The sequence below is a fragment of the Echeneis naucrates genome, chromosome 14 (assembly GCF_900963305.1).
Source record: "Echeneis naucrates chromosome 14, fEcheNa1.1, whole genome shotgun sequence".
Lineage (NCBI taxonomy): Eukaryota > Metazoa > Chordata > Actinopteri > Carangiformes > Echeneidae > Echeneis > Echeneis naucrates.
In genome coordinates, this window is record NC_042524.1 from 5,625,105 (window position 1) to 5,642,527 (window position 17,423).

Below are 17,423 nucleotides of genomic sequence, written 5' to 3' on the forward strand. Positions count from 1 at the left end.
AAGCTCTACTGAATAGTTTTTTCCTGCCACGTTTAACCACATATCATGCTCTCAGCTCTTCATTAGGGACGGAGATGTGATTGAAAATCTGATGTATGATGTTTAGTGCAACAGCTGCCAGGGATTCTGATGGTGGAATCAGACGAGTCAGATAGAAGACTGTCTAAAAAGAGAGAAGAGAAGAGGATACCAGGAGACTGTCTATCTTCGGAGTCATGTGGGCGTAGACACATGGCGGAAGAGCAATTGTTTTCACATAAAGGATTCTTGGGGGGGGGGGGCAGGATGATGTATGCTCAACATGGATAATTCCCATCGAGCTAGCGTGTGTTTTGTAATGACTTGTGTCGGAATTTCCTTCTGTCGCTCTGGAAGCAGACGTAGTGATGTTTCTGACTGCCGCAGTGCTCGCTCCTCTGCACAACTCCAGCTGAGGGCTAAGTGGAGGCTAATTACCCAGTTTACACTGCAAACATAATTACACCCCTATGAGATGTAACACACTGAGTGCACAGTATGTACTGAGTATGAGGAAGTGGAGTGGAGGCTCTTTCTTCAGCGCGTGTGGAGTCACAACACAGAGGTTGTGATTTGTTATGATCTTACTTTGATTAAATATTATGTGTTATATGTTCAAGCAGGATTGATCGAATGAACGTCCGAGCTTTAAACAGAGGAGGGTTCATGTGTAAAAAATGATCTCTCTTTGTGTGTGCTGTTACATAAACAGTTTCAAAGGAATTGTTTGCATGTGAGCGAACACACAAAATCCGTCCTCTGATCAATCGCCGTAGCATGCTTTGGTTGTTTTGCCTCATTTACCGTCTTCTTTATTGTCGTAGCCTCGAGCCTCCTTTTTGGACAAAAACCTGAATGATGAAAAACGCAAAGCTAGAAAGAAATATCAAAAATGGCGCCAATCAAAAACTTATCAGCTTCTCACACGAGGTGGAAAATCTGTGTATGAGGGAGCTCGACTGCAGCGGCGTCATCAGCCAGGAGAGAGAGAGAAGATGAGAGAATAATGTTTAATTGTCCCTGTCGGTTAATTTACCTTCCACAGCGTGTTGTAGTGTTCAGATACAGCACTCATGCAACGGATGTAACTGACATGTTATTAAGAAACAGTTCCCGCCGGCCAGCACAGCAGCGAGACGAAGGAAAAGACAGAGAGAGAGAGAGATGGGATTCCTTCCTTCCTTCAGCGCTTCCTGCTTCTTTCCTTTGTCCTTTATAAAACTGATGAGACCGACTTGCCCCCCAAATCCCGACTGTCCCAGTATTGTCAGAAAAGTGAAAAAGCAGCTTAGCTGGAGGACACACTGGGAATCCTTTTAGGAAGCACCGAGCAAAGGCTAAATTACACGGGGCGCTTTTCACTGTTCACCAGGGTTTTAATGAACTGCCCCCCCCCATTTTAAACAATGCAAACAGGGCTTTTCATACTTACAGGGAAATTTAGGTACCAATGCTTTGAATAAAAATTGTGAAAATTATGTTTACTCATATCAAAGTCCACAGCTTTTCAACATTTTTTTACAGGCCAGTTAACTTCAGCAACTCTTTGTGGCTTTTAAATATAATTAACAGGGAGACTTCAAAGCTCAAGCTAGCAGATTCCTCGTCGGCTGCTTTTCTTTTGTCTTTCTGTTTGTTTGTTTTTTGCCTCTTCCAATGACAGCCAGGGCATCATGCTGGTTTTCTGAGCACAATAAGTCAGTAATGCGTTCAGGGCATTTCTTCAGATTCTCTTGGATAAACTGATTTAATTTTCCACAGGTCAAAGGTCACAGAGACCTCAGTGCTGTGAATGTGCTATCTCAGGAAAATCAAGCAGGAAGTGCACAAACTTGACCTCCAGTTACATCCGGTTGCTGAGATCACAATAGCTATAACTCACATTTCCTAATTATGACACAAGTCAACACAATTGCATGATGGTGTGAAATGATGAAGTTGCGACATTTTCTGTCCACACAGGCAGCAAAAAGCAATAAACATCAATAAACATCAGTGGGCTTATTTTGCTTTCGCAGCTATAAATAGATGTCACTGATCACGTCAGACAGTTAATTATGGGGATGTGATGTAAAACAATTGTCTAGTATATTCTAAACTTAATCCTAAATTCTATGAAATGCCTTTAGAGTAGATTACACCTACCTAATCCTCAGTTAGAGCATGTTTAATCACAACATGCGGATTGTTTTTCAGAGCATTTCACACTTTAATCTCTCATTAATAAGATTATTTAATTAAGGCATTAATTTGATAGTTGCGATCTAAAGAGAGAAAGAAGCAGGAAAGTGGGACATAGTGGGGGCGATGTGTGCTGAACGCCTTTTGGCCAGTGAGTGTGGACACGAGTGTGCTTACTGAAAACATGTAACGTTTGCATCTAACTTTAATATAAATCATATTTCCGTTAGTCGACTGTGACTCCGTCTTGATGTGTTACAAAACGGCTGTCATGTGAGACTTCCCTTGGTTGTCATTAATATGCTAACAGCATTAATGAAGAGCACAATGTGAAAAATGACAGTTAGTTAATTCATCCCTAAACTCCAGTGTCTCGTATCAAACACTGTTGTAGCGTTTAATCTATTAGGCTTTGACATCTTGTAACCAAATGCAACAACTTCTGAATCCTCTGGGGCTCATGAGCGGCACATTTAGAGACATATTGAAGTCTGCATTAGCTGTGAGGCACGCAAACGGAAATGAGCTTCAATGGGAAGTGACAGCATAGACCGAAATGTCAATATGCCGTGAAGTCGATCAGTTTGTGTTTTTCAGCATTGTTTATTTAAACATGCTGGAGGATCTATTTGCTTCAGGACAAATGTGTGCTGTTTGACATGTTCCATACGTCCTCTGATTAGGTGTGTCCTTGGCCTATCTGCCTCAGTGGGCGGTCAGGATAAACATGTTGGCCTCATTCATTCACCAACAGCATTTGAATGTTATTCCATAGTTTCTTTGACATTTCACTGCATTAAAGCTCCCGATGTGACAAAATAACACATAAAAGCAAATTATTATCTGTTTCCTAAATTTACGTATCAAAATTTATTAAATGTGTAGATGTCTATGTGGTCAAATAGGAACGTTAGACTCCCCTCTGCCCTCGCTCTTAATCTCCTGTGAGTCAGCATCAGCTTTTTTTTTTTTTTTTAAATGGCACCCTCTTTGTTATAATATAACACAGATCCTCTTCAGTCGTTTTGTCTTCAGTCTAATTAGAGTCGCTCTCTCCTTAGTTCCTTGCCTTTCCATTTATCCTGCACCTTCTGCTAATGAGTTAGGCTTAATCAGGCATCCCATTTCACTTAGAAACTAATGAAATGTTGAGATCATTCATGAGGAGTTTTCATAAAAAAAAAAAAAGATTTCTCTTTTCTGAGCTCTTCTGCGCTCTTCCATAAGTCACAGTAGATTACTTTAACACAAAGTAGCCCCTTCTCACAGTGTGTTTCTGAAGCGTGGACATAATTGGAGAAAAAGTTATTGTACTGTGGAAGGAAAACTGAAAGAAGTGTTTCACAGAGGAATAATAACATATTTCATTACAGATAGTCTTGTAGTGAGGGTAATCAGGGGAATAGTGACTTATTGTGTTGTCGTAAGACTGCAGTTGGACATTGTTCACAAATTTTATTGTTCCTTCTGCCTATTTCTTCCACCGCAGATGTGACAACCTGAGATCCAGAGGACAGGAGATGTTGTAAGATGGTGTGCTGTGTTCAGGAGCAGGCTTAGTGGAAGGTAATGACTGCTCAACGTGGCTGGTAAAAATGTGTGCTCCTCTTATTTTTCCAAATGCACTGACTCAGAAAGCAACATGTTGTGAGTAGGCTGATTTAATCAGTGACACACCTCCTTCTGCTAAGTGCATGTTTGTTAGATGGAAAGAGCGAGAGAAGAAAAATATAAAGTGAGAAACAACATATTAGAAGGTGGAATAAGCTCCGGCTCCGAAAATGGTTCATAACTTCATTACTTAAACATGTTAACTCTGAGTTTTACTGATGTGAGGCCGTACAGTAGTCTGGAACTGTCTGCACAGGACTGGAAAAAATGCTTCAAATGTAAAATAAACAGATCTTCAAGTGGCAGTGTATCATTAGGACATAAATGCTGCTCGGATAATTTAATGGCTCCGCAGCGACTCAGATTGTTTTTCTATATTCCTTGCTCCCACTGTGTAACTATGTCATTACCACGAGGTACGAAATCTGCAGGGAAAATGAAGCCTCGATTTAAGGACGTGCATCTGTCGTCCCACCGACCTCCTCGCTCTGCCTTGATCGTAACACAGAGGTTCTGGTTCGTAGTTTGGTAGCCAAGCTGAGATGAAATTATAACAACGTGACTTCACATTTTCAGGGAAGATGCTTCTTTCTTCTCTCAGATTTAGCAGGTTTATGTCCGGGTGTTGTTGGCAGCTTCTGGGCGGGGATGCCTGTTTCCTGCCTGTTAGCAGTCAGCAGTAGTCCTCTGTGGAGTTGGAAGCTTAAAGCATTTGGATGTTTTTGAATAGTCCATTACTAATCCTCTCAGCATGAAGTGATTATAAAGAGGCAACTGAGTTACAGGTGATACACAAAGCAGTCGGGTTATTTCCTGTCAGGGTTACAATTGATCTTATGGTTGAGAGTGCTGTTATATTAAGCGTAAGGTCGATAAAGTCGTGCATCGTTGCACTTTCAGAGTCTGGAACAAAGAGGTAAAAACCGTCTATTTGTATTCAGCGTCACATTACAAACATCTCTTACTTCTGCAAATATGAAAATATGCACCGACCTTTAAGTATTCGGACAGAACCAAAGGTTTTGATTTTTCATTCATTTTGAAAAGCAAATGCTCAGTCCAGTTCAGGTTCTCATTTGAAATGGTTTTGTGCCGTCGTACTGATCATCCTGCGCCGCTCACGAACTAGTTTTCCAAAGGAGAATGTTTATAACAGAGGAAAATTCACTTGCCCTTCTTTTTCCAGCATCCTCGACCTGTCCTTAAACCACTCCTCTGCTTTCCAAGAGAACTTTTAACTTTGTTTTAGTCACATGTCAAACTGGAGTCTGGGTGTTAAGAGGGAGCAGTGTGATGTCCCTCCCTTTGTCCAGAGGGCCGTCCTTGTCAAAGCCGGCAGCAGACAAGCGACTGACAGCGGAGGATTGTCAGTTCATCGAGTAGACTTGTGGATGCCTCGGCTGACATCCACTCTGCATCATCTCCTTTTCCTTCTGCACTTTCTTCACACCTCCACAGCACACAGCTCACATGTTGTCATCCCCGGTGCCTCTGATCCCTCCCCCGATGGTTATTCTGTGGAAACTTTGTATAAATATTTATTTATGCTTTTATATTTGCAAACTAATTTTGAAATACAAGATACAAATAGGATTTAAAAGTAAAATGAGAGATAGATCAAAGTAATCTAATCCGAACAACAGGAGGGACAAATAAGACATTTGGTGCACAATTGAGTCGTCCCATCTGTATGTTCATAACATGCAGGCAAATGAAGTTTTAGGTGTTGATTTAAAATAACTATGATTGGAGCTGTCATGAATTTGCAACCAATCACAAATCATCTCAAATTTGATAAGTCTCGGTGACGACTGAAGCTGTACTTGGATCTACTTTCTCATTGACTTCTGTCTGTAATTGTTATGAAGTCTAAAAAGGATAAAGCATTGACAGGTTTTTAAAATCCTACCCAGACAAAGAGGTTAATTAAAAGAAAAACTTGATTCCCTGATTTAGATGAATCCAGATGCTTGCCTCCAGATGGATGGTATGTTCAAGGAGCTCATCATGCTCTACTATCTGTATTGAAACAATGAGGCCCAGATGATTCAGATTTTGGAAGTCTCCTCCACTTATTAGTGTTCCAACAGGAACACCGATTTGAATGATATCTGCATTTACATCCATGGAGAAGCAAAGAGGAATGCACATCATGGCTGACGGCGTACATTTGATGGCCATGACGTTTGTGCGTTAGTACGATATGTGAGGAAAAGCAGAGGCGCAAACCTTCCTCAGGAGCCTGTCAGTGCAGGATGTGATCAGACTGTCAGCAGGAACTGTCCATCAAACAGTTAAACCGAGACGACTATAATTGTAGAGTTGCAGCGCCTGAACCTTTCATTGCAAAGATGAGTGCATGTGAGAGTTCAGTGGTGCAAAAAAGCAGCCAGGGAAGTGAAATGGTCAGATGAGTCATCGGGCTGGCATAATTTTGAGGGACAGGTCACTGCAAATCAACACAAAGTTGCTCTGAGCAATCATGTGTGACGAAGCAGTTCTGTCCTGATGGGAGTGGTCTCTTCAGGACTTTGTGCACAGTCCAGCAGAGCCACAGCAGAGCTGCTTTGTGTCTCCTTCTGTTTTATGTACAGCAGGAAGAAGTAAGCGAACTGGCTACAAGCAGCTGCCTTTGGATAATGTATAAATACAAATTACTGTTTTTTGTTTTTTTTTCATACTGAAAACACCAGTGAAACAGTCAGGCTGAAAAAGGCCGTGAGCTCCCACCTGGAGTCAAATCAGTGATGTGAGTGTGAAGGTTGAAACTGTTTCTCTCATAAACTACACTCAAAGGTTTTGTGTTAGTTTTTCACAGGAAGACCATCAATCAATAAATATTGATTTGCATAAAGCTAGAACGGTGTTACAAAGTCATCTCAAAGAGTTTAGATATTCATCAGTCTACATATGTAGATGATTTATTTCTGTGGCCAGTGTCCATGGACGTGGGCGGCCGAGGCAAGATGAATCCAAAGGAATCCAAAGGCAGAATCTTCAGTGAGGAGACGAGGAATCGAAGACGAAGAGTGTCACTGGGAGTTACCAACATCCCTGTTCACGACTTTACTGTACACAAAACGCTGAACAGACAGGGCGCCCGTGGCAGGAGATTACAGAGGAAGCGGCTGCTCTGCCAGAAAAATATTGCTGCGTTTCTGAAGAGAGCAAACTGACAATGGACAAAAAACATTTTGTGGACTGATGAAACAAAAGTTGAATTGTCCAGCAAGAACATGCAGGACTACATGTGGTTTAAAAAGGTCACTGCATACCGACATGAAAACATCATGCTGAAGCAGAGTGGAGTATGATAGTATGACTGATTCGTGAAGAAAACCAAGTCATTCTTCAGGATTCACGTGATGTTTCTGGCCACTGTACGTGGTGTAACACACACAGACTGCATACACCATAAACACTCCCGGGCTTTTCCCTTATAGGGGCTCTCTTTCTAACAGCAGCAAATTAGGGTAAAACTGGTTTAGAGGACTCATTAGGTTTTCCACCATTCTGTGATACAGCCAAAAGAGCAGCACTTAAGTGATGCTGTGTGTGTGTGTGTGTGTGTGTGTTCACATGCAGCTCACTGTGCAGAACTAGGGCATATACAATGTAGGTTAGCATTTATGAGGGAGCTGGACTATCTGTCTGCGATAATTCACCAGAGACAATGTGTGTGCATGCATGTGTGTAGGTATGTGTGTACCATAAAGGGCAATACCTAAGAGCTATGTTGTATATGTCTTTGTGTGTGTCTCTCCCACCCAGAAGTCCAAAGGGAGAACGTGAGCTAAAGTTCCTCAGCCTGTGGAGTAAGTTAGCTGTCATCAGTAAATAGCTGTCTGTGTGGTGCTGGGCCACTGGGCAGCCAGAAATAATGAGGACTGTGGACGGAGCCAGATGGAGCTCCGCTTCACGCAGCATGCTTCGCCTGGATTTTCTAATGGACGGCATTTTGTTATGTGAGAGAAAAAGTGAGGGCTTGGGTCAGTTTTCTGTCATTTATGTCTAATGCCAAAATATAGAGGGATTTTTATTGGTATTGAAAATGCTGATGTGGAAAAATACGGACAAATACACACTACCATTCAGTTTGGACACACTTTCCCCTTCATTTGAGTGAGAAAGTGTGTCCAAACTTTAAGAGAAACGATGCATCTGGTTCAGCAAATCAGGATCATTTAAATGATTCTATAGTTTGTAATTAAATAGAAATTATAAGCAAAGTCTTAGAAACAAAAGTGAAAAGGCTAAATGGGCTGCCGATTATAACATACCTCAGCCCTTTGAACCAAAAAATCACATTTTTGGAAATTATCGTAATTCTGGTGAAATGTTGCGTAACTGATCATGACTTGACAGGATATTTTGACAAAACTTGGTGCCAAGAGAGCATCTTCACACACGTGAGCATTTGTGGATGTTTTTGTGTTTTGTGGAGCATTGACGTGTGTTTGCAGAATGGTTTAGTGGAGTGTACAAGCATGGCCAGCTGTATTTGTCTGCAGTAAGCTCCCCCCAATCTGGTATCACCAGAGCACATTGTCTGAGTCACCCAAGTGTGTGTTTGCCTGTGTGTGTGTGTGTGTGTGTGTGTGTCTGTGTGTGACTTAAGCCCAAACTCTCTGTGAATTGGAGGAAATTGTATGAAAAGCAAATGTGCAGTGTTTCTGAGAGCTCTCTTTTAAAATTTGAAACAGCCACGCAGCAGTCACATACCATGAAATGATCGGGGAGAAGTTGAACGTGGTTATTGGATGCTGTAATACGTTGCCTGCAGTGAGGGCAGATATTTCATCAGGCTGAAGGGCTTAAACAACAATGACTGTTAGGGAGAACAACTATTTTTACACAGAAAAGAATAATTTCTCAGTCAATTCTCAGCAGAGGAAGGAGAAAAGTTCTTTTTTTGTCAGACGTATGAAAAAACAAACAAACGTGTTTCTTCATCAGAGTGGAGAACTAAAACTGACTCATTACACCTGGAACTGTTGGTAGATAAGCTAGAAATAGTGACACGACTCTGGCCTCAAAAGGACAACTCAACAAGGTAGTAAGATCCAAATTAACGAGTTTATTACACAGTCCAAAATCACACTCAGGAAGGTCAGGGTCATAACACCAAACAAAAGCAGGCAGGCATTTAAGAAAGCACAAGCACTTAACAAAAAATTCACCAGGAAAAGGCCTGAACAGTTCACTAGACAAACAGGACGAAGATGCATATTAAACACAAGAATGCTGTACTGCTGTAATCAGCACAGAGGAGAACATGAAGGCAGGAAGTCAAGAAACAACCTGAAACAAAAACATGACCTTAATCAGGACGAGTCATGACAATTATACTATCAAGAAGAGTCAAACAACATTTTAATATTCAAATATTATCAATATTTCAGCACTGTCACCTCACAACAGGAGGGTTCTGTGTTCAGTTCCTGGATTCCTGTGGGGAGTTTTCATGTTCTCCCTGTACCTGCAGCGATTCTCAGCAGAAGTCACGATGGGTTTTTTCAATCTATCAAGGACAAGTTAGAATACAAAAAGAGATCACAAATCACAGAACCTGTTTAATCATCAGTCTGAGCTCATTGTGATTTTATACTTTGATAGATTTCAGTGGGTGTATTGTATGTGTCAAATAACATTCAGAATGAATTCACTTCTATACTCCTGTATTTATATAACAGTATCCTTAAAGCTCCTTTGGCTTCTTCAAGTTCACCGGCTGGTCACTAACTGTGTCTGTTGTGAAAAATGGGTTTTTAGAGCTTTTTGCTGAAAACAGTTGCCTGCAGCAGACAAAAGCAGCACCGGTGAGAGCTGCAGGCTGCGAAACCGAAATGAAGCGTTGGGGAAAAAGTGCTGAACTGCCATGAAGAACTGAGGAGCAATGCGGAATTGAATGATAAAGGCCCATGGGTTTGTCACTTTGAGTGACACCTTTCCAACACACTGCCTTTTGATCCACTGTTAATATTGAAACAGAGTGCATTAAGACAAAAATAATTACAGCACAATGCTTATTATGGACTTGCCATGACAGTGCATGAGCCGTGTTTTTAATTCAAACATGCAGACTACAGTTTACAAGGCAGATACTATTACATGTCTCACTGCGGTGAAAGTGTTAGTAGCTCCCCTTACTCATCATGCAAATTATACAAACTTTAAACTTTTTACCTTGAACTTCGTTTCCATTTTGTTCTCAGCGTTAACTCAGGTCAGGTAGAAATCTGTTTCCCCCCAAAGCCTGTATATTGTGTTTTATCAAGATAACTATAACTTAAACCACTTTTCTAGCCCTCCTGTCCTCCTGTGTTTAAAGACATTAAATTACAAATGCTGTAAGACCATAGCTGAACACACAACTGCATCATTCCTGCTGAACACTCTGTATTATATAGCTCTACGTGGGCACTGAGCTATTTGTTTTGCTGTACCACTGAGACGTATAGAATATATAGCAACAACTGAGGCCACCACTGGAGCAACTTTGTCACAGCAGAACAGGGAAAAAGAAAGAAGTAAAAAAAAAAAAAAAAAAAGTCTCACAAAGCAACAGAAAAAGAGACGAGTCGAATGACAAGGACAGAGGAAATGATGGATCTCAGAAAGCTGCTGCAGAAGAAAAGATGGGAGGGATCCGCATAGAGGGATGAAGGGGGAGTGACAGGGTGACACGGATGGGTGTTGCGCCCTCCTCCGTCTCTATTGGTCTTACAAGGATGAAAGTGTCAGCAGCGAAGACAGTTATCTAAAGAGGCACAGGAGGAGGGAGAAAACTGTGGGAGAAGAGGAATGAATGGGGAGAGGAAAGGGAAGATGGTGGGGGGGGGTGGTGTAAGAGAAAAACCGTACAGATGAGGTAAGAGCATGAGGGTGGGAGGAAGGAGACGAACAGCAGGCGGTATAAACACTTAGGATGTGAATCATAAGCATCTGTCGGGTGTGTGTGTGTGGAGAGGGGGGGTGAGAGACATAAGGAAAGGCGGCAGAGATAGAGAGTGGGTGAGTGAGACAAAACTAGACAGAGTGATAGAGAAAATGAGAAGTGGAAAGTTACATGGTGGGAAGGAATAATGAGCCGAGGGACAGAGGCAAAATGAGTGGAAAACGTGTTTCATCCTTATGTTCTGCCGCTTGCTTATTAATTTGGTTAGAGCTTGTAAGGCTTGATGGGCTTTCCCTGCCTGGATGTGTGTGTATGTGTGTGCTTTTGAGGGAGGGAGAGAGGATGAGATTGAAAACTGACAAATCTTGTCAACTGTCTGTCCTCCCACATAATCTGCTGACAGCTTCTCTGTCCAGTAAAAAGAGAAAAAGGAAAATAGATTTCACTTCCATCGCTATTCTTTAGATATTCATGAGTTCTTGACGGGTTACTCAGAAAAGCTTTGCAGAGAAACTGTGAGTGACAATGAGTGCTGAATCACTTTTTCAGGGCGTTTTTAGCATAATCAATTCATAGCTTTCTTGTGTGTATCACGACGCAGCAACATATGGATAGTTTCCCTCCATTTTTGGTGAATTCATTCATTGGAATTTAGTCAGTCTTTGGAAAACAATAGAAGAAGTCAGGGTGTGTTTTGACAGCTGTGTATGAGGCAAATTCAACCTCATATAAACATTGTTTTCTGTGCTTTAGGAGCCAGAACACAAGAAGTTTAAACTCCAAGGAGCCTTCTGCAGGTTCTGTCTCTGCCTGTTTGAACTCAAGTTGAATTCAAGTTTAGCTTCATTATAAGAACTTGAATGATTTACCCTCCAAAAAAGTTAGATATTCTATGAACGTATACCCTAGAGTTATTTATTTCCAACTCAGCATGACCTGTTTTCATTTTGTTTCGTGCACAAGCAAATAAAACCATCACCAAGTCAAAACCAACACCGACCTAGTTTCTGACAGAGTACAGCCCATTACTGAGTTAACTATGCAGTAGATAGGAAACCACTCTCCACACCGGGCTGTTTGAACAATTGTTTTGTTTCTTTTTATATAAGTATTGTCAGACAAAACCATAGATTCAGACCATAAACAGAGCCCAGGACAGGCATTCAGTCTGAAAATCTCTCCATGATATTACGGCTCTTTCACCAGAAGAAGCAGAAGAACCTTCTAATTCCTATTTATTGCTTGGCCACACAATAAACCACAAATTCAGGAGACTGCCTTGGCAAAGAGGAAATTCCTACCTATTATATCCCGTTGTTTGACTAGACTGTAACATGATTGCTTTGGTTTTATAATGACTGACGTGGAACAGGTCTGAGACGTTAGGGAGGTAAAATATACTTTTTCAACCATCAAGGGACCTGAAGTCATCCAAGCACGTTCCTGGATTCATCAGTTTTAAGAGAATTCGCTTCGCCTACAACACTTAATAAAAGCTGATGTGTTAAGTACTTCTACATATATGTAAATTGATACAGTATTTTCTAGGCTCTATAAGCTGTTGTAATAGTTTTATGGTGAGACCCTTGGCCAGATCTCTTTTTAAACATTTCCATCTCAGTGCAGATTTAACTTGATTAAAAAAAAAAAAAGAAGTAAGGACAGAATACACAAATGAATTCAGATGTCCTATCAACAGGAACAATGCGTTTGTCCTGCAAAGACAAATATACATACTGAATATATGTTCATGTTTGTATTGACTGATTTTAATAATGCTCGCTTATATCCACCAGCTCCTAAATTAGCCTCTTCTTGCATACAGATAAGCTGCCCACCGACAATAATCTTATCTGTAATGATGATAAATTCTGCAGCAACCATCTCTGCACACAATTTGTCAATAAATACCATGGCAACACGTTGTCAGTAGTATTGCTGCCTTGAGGATTTTCAGGAATGCCACATCTGCATTAGTCTCTAAGAACACACAGAATGGTCTTGTGACGGTGGCGATAACTAAACAAACATGCAACACACACATACAGTCTATCAACTGAAAGATGTCCAGAACACAGAAGACTCATGCAAGCTCATAAAAACAGATTCAACCAAAATGGATCAGGGAATCTGCAAAAGAAGGCAGATAAACAGAGTGAGGTTATGAAGAGGAGAAGATGGAGACAGGAATGATAAGAGGCTCTTTTGTTTCTCTCGCCCCCATCCGACTCTCTCTTTCCCCACCTTTACTATTTTTCCTGCCATTATGTGAACATCAAAAATTGTGCACATGAACTTATACAAAGCGTAAAGACCAAGCCAAGTGCACCTAAACCACTGCTGCCCCACCCCAATGTGGTTTTAATTTTCCAATTGCTAAGGATTTAATTACTAAGGGAAACAGACTGAAAGTGTTTTTGAGAATATCAGCTGTGACTCCTGAGGACTGCTCCATTTTCTCCCCCTCAACAATGCCGAACCACGCCCCATCGTCTACAAGACACACTTTGCACCAGAGTTATATTTCACTGGATAATGTTCATAATCAAAACAATACTATGCGCCAAATTTTTCAAACATAATTCGTGGTAAATAATGAAGAGGATCTCTGGAACTTTCAGAATTAACACTTTTGTGTAGACACACAAGTATTAGTTTATCGCTGTAGAATAACAGCAATAAGGTATTTTACAGCCTCCTTTGAGATTATGAAAAAAAAAAAGAAATTAATATTCATGTGACATACATTCATTCATTTTAGGTTCTAATTTTAAAACAATGTGATGTTTGAATATGAGCATATTTTATTCTATATTTTGTTCCATAAAATAGCACGTAAATCGTTTCTTTAGAGGGGGGTTCAATCACAGCGAAGAAGAAGAGGAGGAGGGGGAAGAAGAGGAAGGCGCAGGAGTGCCTGCTGTTGATTTATCACCTTTAAAATGTTCAATTTGAATACATTTATAAAAATGTATTACGTGGTTTTAATTGCCTTTCAAGTGGAAAATATTCATGATGAACCCAGTTAAACACAATTACTGTCTAAAAGTGACTTAAATTAATTAACAGTTGAATACGAGAGAAATTGGAAAGTCTCGGTAGATTGAAAATAATCGTAGTAAAAAACAACAAAAATAATGTTTTAATGAGACGACACCATCTTACTCTTCAGATCATTTAAAGTTCAATTTTATTTTAAAGTTTGAGTGTGCGTCATCAGACTGAGGACGCTCGTACTGCGCAGCCTCAATGAGTCTTGAACCCGGAAGTAAAGCGGAAGTCGGCCGAGTCGCGGCACCTCGCTCCACCTCCACCTCCAAGGTGGCGTATTTAAACTGTTCCTGCTGGCCTGCCCTGCTGCCTCCGTCATGTAAGCGCTGATATAAACACTTCCTGCTAAGTGTGGGTGGATTATAAAATGTGAAATCCCCGATATGGACTGAAGACAACCCCAGACTGAGAGAGGCACAAAACCCTTCATTGGTTGTGTACCTGTTGTGGTTGTTTTGGTGGTTTATTTTTGTTTCTCTGGGATTGTTTTTCCACCTTTTCGTCTTTAACTGAGTGACAAGAAAGATTATCAACCCTCTCACACTGAGGTTCAGGCCCAGGGCCCCGGACCCGACGGGGCCTCGTGGTCTCTCTGAACTGGAGGCCCTTTCAGTAATCCACCCACAGCTCCTGCTGCTGATGCAACATGCTACAAAGAGGATCACCCACCAACGGTGTAATGAAGTTGTTCCTGGGTGTTTTTGTTTGGGACCAGTCCCTGCTGCCTCGACTCACCCCATCAGGCCCTGCTCATACCTGCCATCAGCATCGTGATCAACGGTTTCCGGTGCTGTCATCAGTTTGAGTCCCCGCTGAGATACCGAGGCTCCCTCCTGCACTTCACGAAGGTAAATTAGTCTGGGTGTCTGAATGCTGCTGGCTGCTGTGCTACTTAAATTTGCTGATATTTACTACTTCTACCTCTGAATCTGCCTGTTTGGTCTGTTTGGTTGTTTGGGCTTTTGTGTTTTTTAATCAGTGTGCTTGATTTGCATTGATATTCTGTCTCAACTGCTCTGTTGTTGTGACAGATTTTATCATTTGGGTGTTGTTTGGCTATTTTTTATTTAGTGCTTTTAATACTGGTGTTTTAGCAGTAGCCAATAAGTAAATAAGATGCTTGAGTGATGTAAACCTTAATAACACTGCAGGTAGTTTTTGCTGAAGGGATTTGTTATTGCCTCGTGGCAGTCTGGAGTCTCACTGCAGCTTCTGGAAAAGTAAACGCGCCATGACACTTCCATATGATTTATGCTGCTTTATGATAAACTCAAGGTGTTGTCTGCAACACAGAATAATTAGTCATGTTAACAGTTTCTCCACAGACATTACATCCATTCAGTGGAGTCACGTGACATCTTGCTTTTGCATTCTTCACTCCGTTATTGTGTCCTAACTGTTTTCATTGATGTATGCTGCTGTTATGGCTGGACTGATTGCCACTTCTAAGCTTGTTTCCATCTGCTGATGAACATCAACTGCTTATCATTGTCTGAGCCAAGAAATGAATTTTTGATTTTACTAATGCACTTATGGTATATCAATAATTACTATAAATACACACACTGTGTTTTATCCTGCTGCTACATATCACGCACCATTTCTGGATTTAGATTTGACCATGTCAGTACACTAAATATTATCTTCCTTGTAATGTTTGGAGATTCTCTTCTGGGGATTAGCCACATGACATCCACATGGCACCTCTCTGTATTGACTGTAATGTGATTTTTAGAGGAAGGTTATCATCTTTGCTGAACTGAGCTCAGTGTAATATTGATCAGAAAGATCAAATCAAAGATGTCAAATATCTGCTCTGCACATATTTTGTGTTAGGTGACATAGTGTGTATTTGCGTTGAATGTGTGATACTCGTATGTGTACGTATTTGTTTTATAATGGTATCAGTGCTAATCTTAGAGGCAAGTCAAAGCAATATATGTTTTCATTCAACTTGAATTCCAAGTTACATTTTATTATTTCATATAAAAAAAAAATCTCTCATCTGGCAGTCCTCCAACTCACTGAGGTAAAGATTTTACTGCTCATAGATGGATAAATTTCATTCATATTTCCTCCTTCTAACAATATGCTTTGTGATCTAGATGAATTCAAGTAGTGGAACTCGTCGCTCTCATATTGTAAGGAAAGTATTCCCCTTCTCAGTTGCTTCTGTATTCATTGCACGTGGCAAGTGCAGTTGGTTTTTGGGGATGTGAGTTCAGAAGTTGAGACATTGTGACAACATCAAAACACAAGACAACACAGAAGATTTTTCAATGCAAGGAGTGAACTTATGCCTCTTAGAAAATAAAAATGAAATCATCCACAACCAAAATATAGCAAATAATTAATAATAAAGAAAGACTTGTGGTGTAAAAAAAAACAAGCTGGGACAGCATCTAGATGACAGGTGAAATGGTGGTTCCTTTAGGAATAGTTTCAAACCACCAGCACTGCAGAGCGCTCAGAAATAATAGATAGGACCCCATTAGTGAGGGAACTCAGGATGATGTTTCCAACTTCATTTTTTCTTCTTAAAAAACTGTAGGAAAGATACTGAAAATCCTTTTACTTCCCGGTGAATGACTTTTAGGGGGAGGAGCTTAGAGTACTTAACATCATATTGAATGAATTGATCAGGTTGGTCAATAAGTTTGGCTAAGATTCAAGTACCTCAACAATAATTCCCTTGCTCCCACTACCAATGTGAGCTTGACAATCTTGGGTTTTGACAGTTTTGTGACAGAGTGACAGTGAATTTTGTTAAGACGCTTCTGAAAGATTTAATCTCAGTAATGCTTGAGTTCATGATCAGTTACTTGCACAGCTGTTCTCATCAGCCTCCGGCGCATCTGATGGTTAGTGATAAGCATCACTGGGCAAACATAAGCATCTTACTCTACTATTGTCTTTTGAAGACTATTTTAGTTATTTGTATGTTTTTGTATTTTTTGCTGTTGCTATGTAGCTCAGTAGCTTTGGGGAAAAAGAAGTGATTTGAAACTAATTTACTTTTTCATCCTTGTCATTTTGTGTTTGTGGCAGGAGATAAATTACAGTTACTACAAAAAACAGTTGCTTGACTTTGAAACCGCACCGGAGGACACAGTGTTACCCGTACTGATTAAGGCTCTCTTCATTGGGTGTTTTTAGAATGGATTTTAAGTTTTAACTGATCATCTTTTAAAGCACAATGTGGTTTGGCTACCAGCTAAATCGCTAAATCGTTTGTCCACTATCAGCCACTCTCAGGCTATCTGGGCTGCACACCGAAGATATAGGTGACAAAGCATTTGCGGCTAAGGCCCATCAGCTCTGACACTCTATGCCTGAGGGTTTGAAGCTGGCAGAATAACTGACATTATTCAGTCTTACTTTTAATCTTCCTCATATAATTATTTTTTTTTTCTTGAAAGCCTTTCATTAATTCTTACTGACCATTTTATTGCCACTAAACTGTTTCTCGTTTCTCGTTTTCGTATTCTGTTGTCTCCCCTAGCCATTGGTGTGGCTGTAAACTTTCCGAAATTATGTTAAATCCAAAATACAACTCTTCATTTGTTTCACTTATTTATTATATACTCACAGACACACCCACAAAACAAAACAAAACAAACAAACAAAAAAAAAAAAAAAAACCCTCCATCAGCTCTCCTTAGTC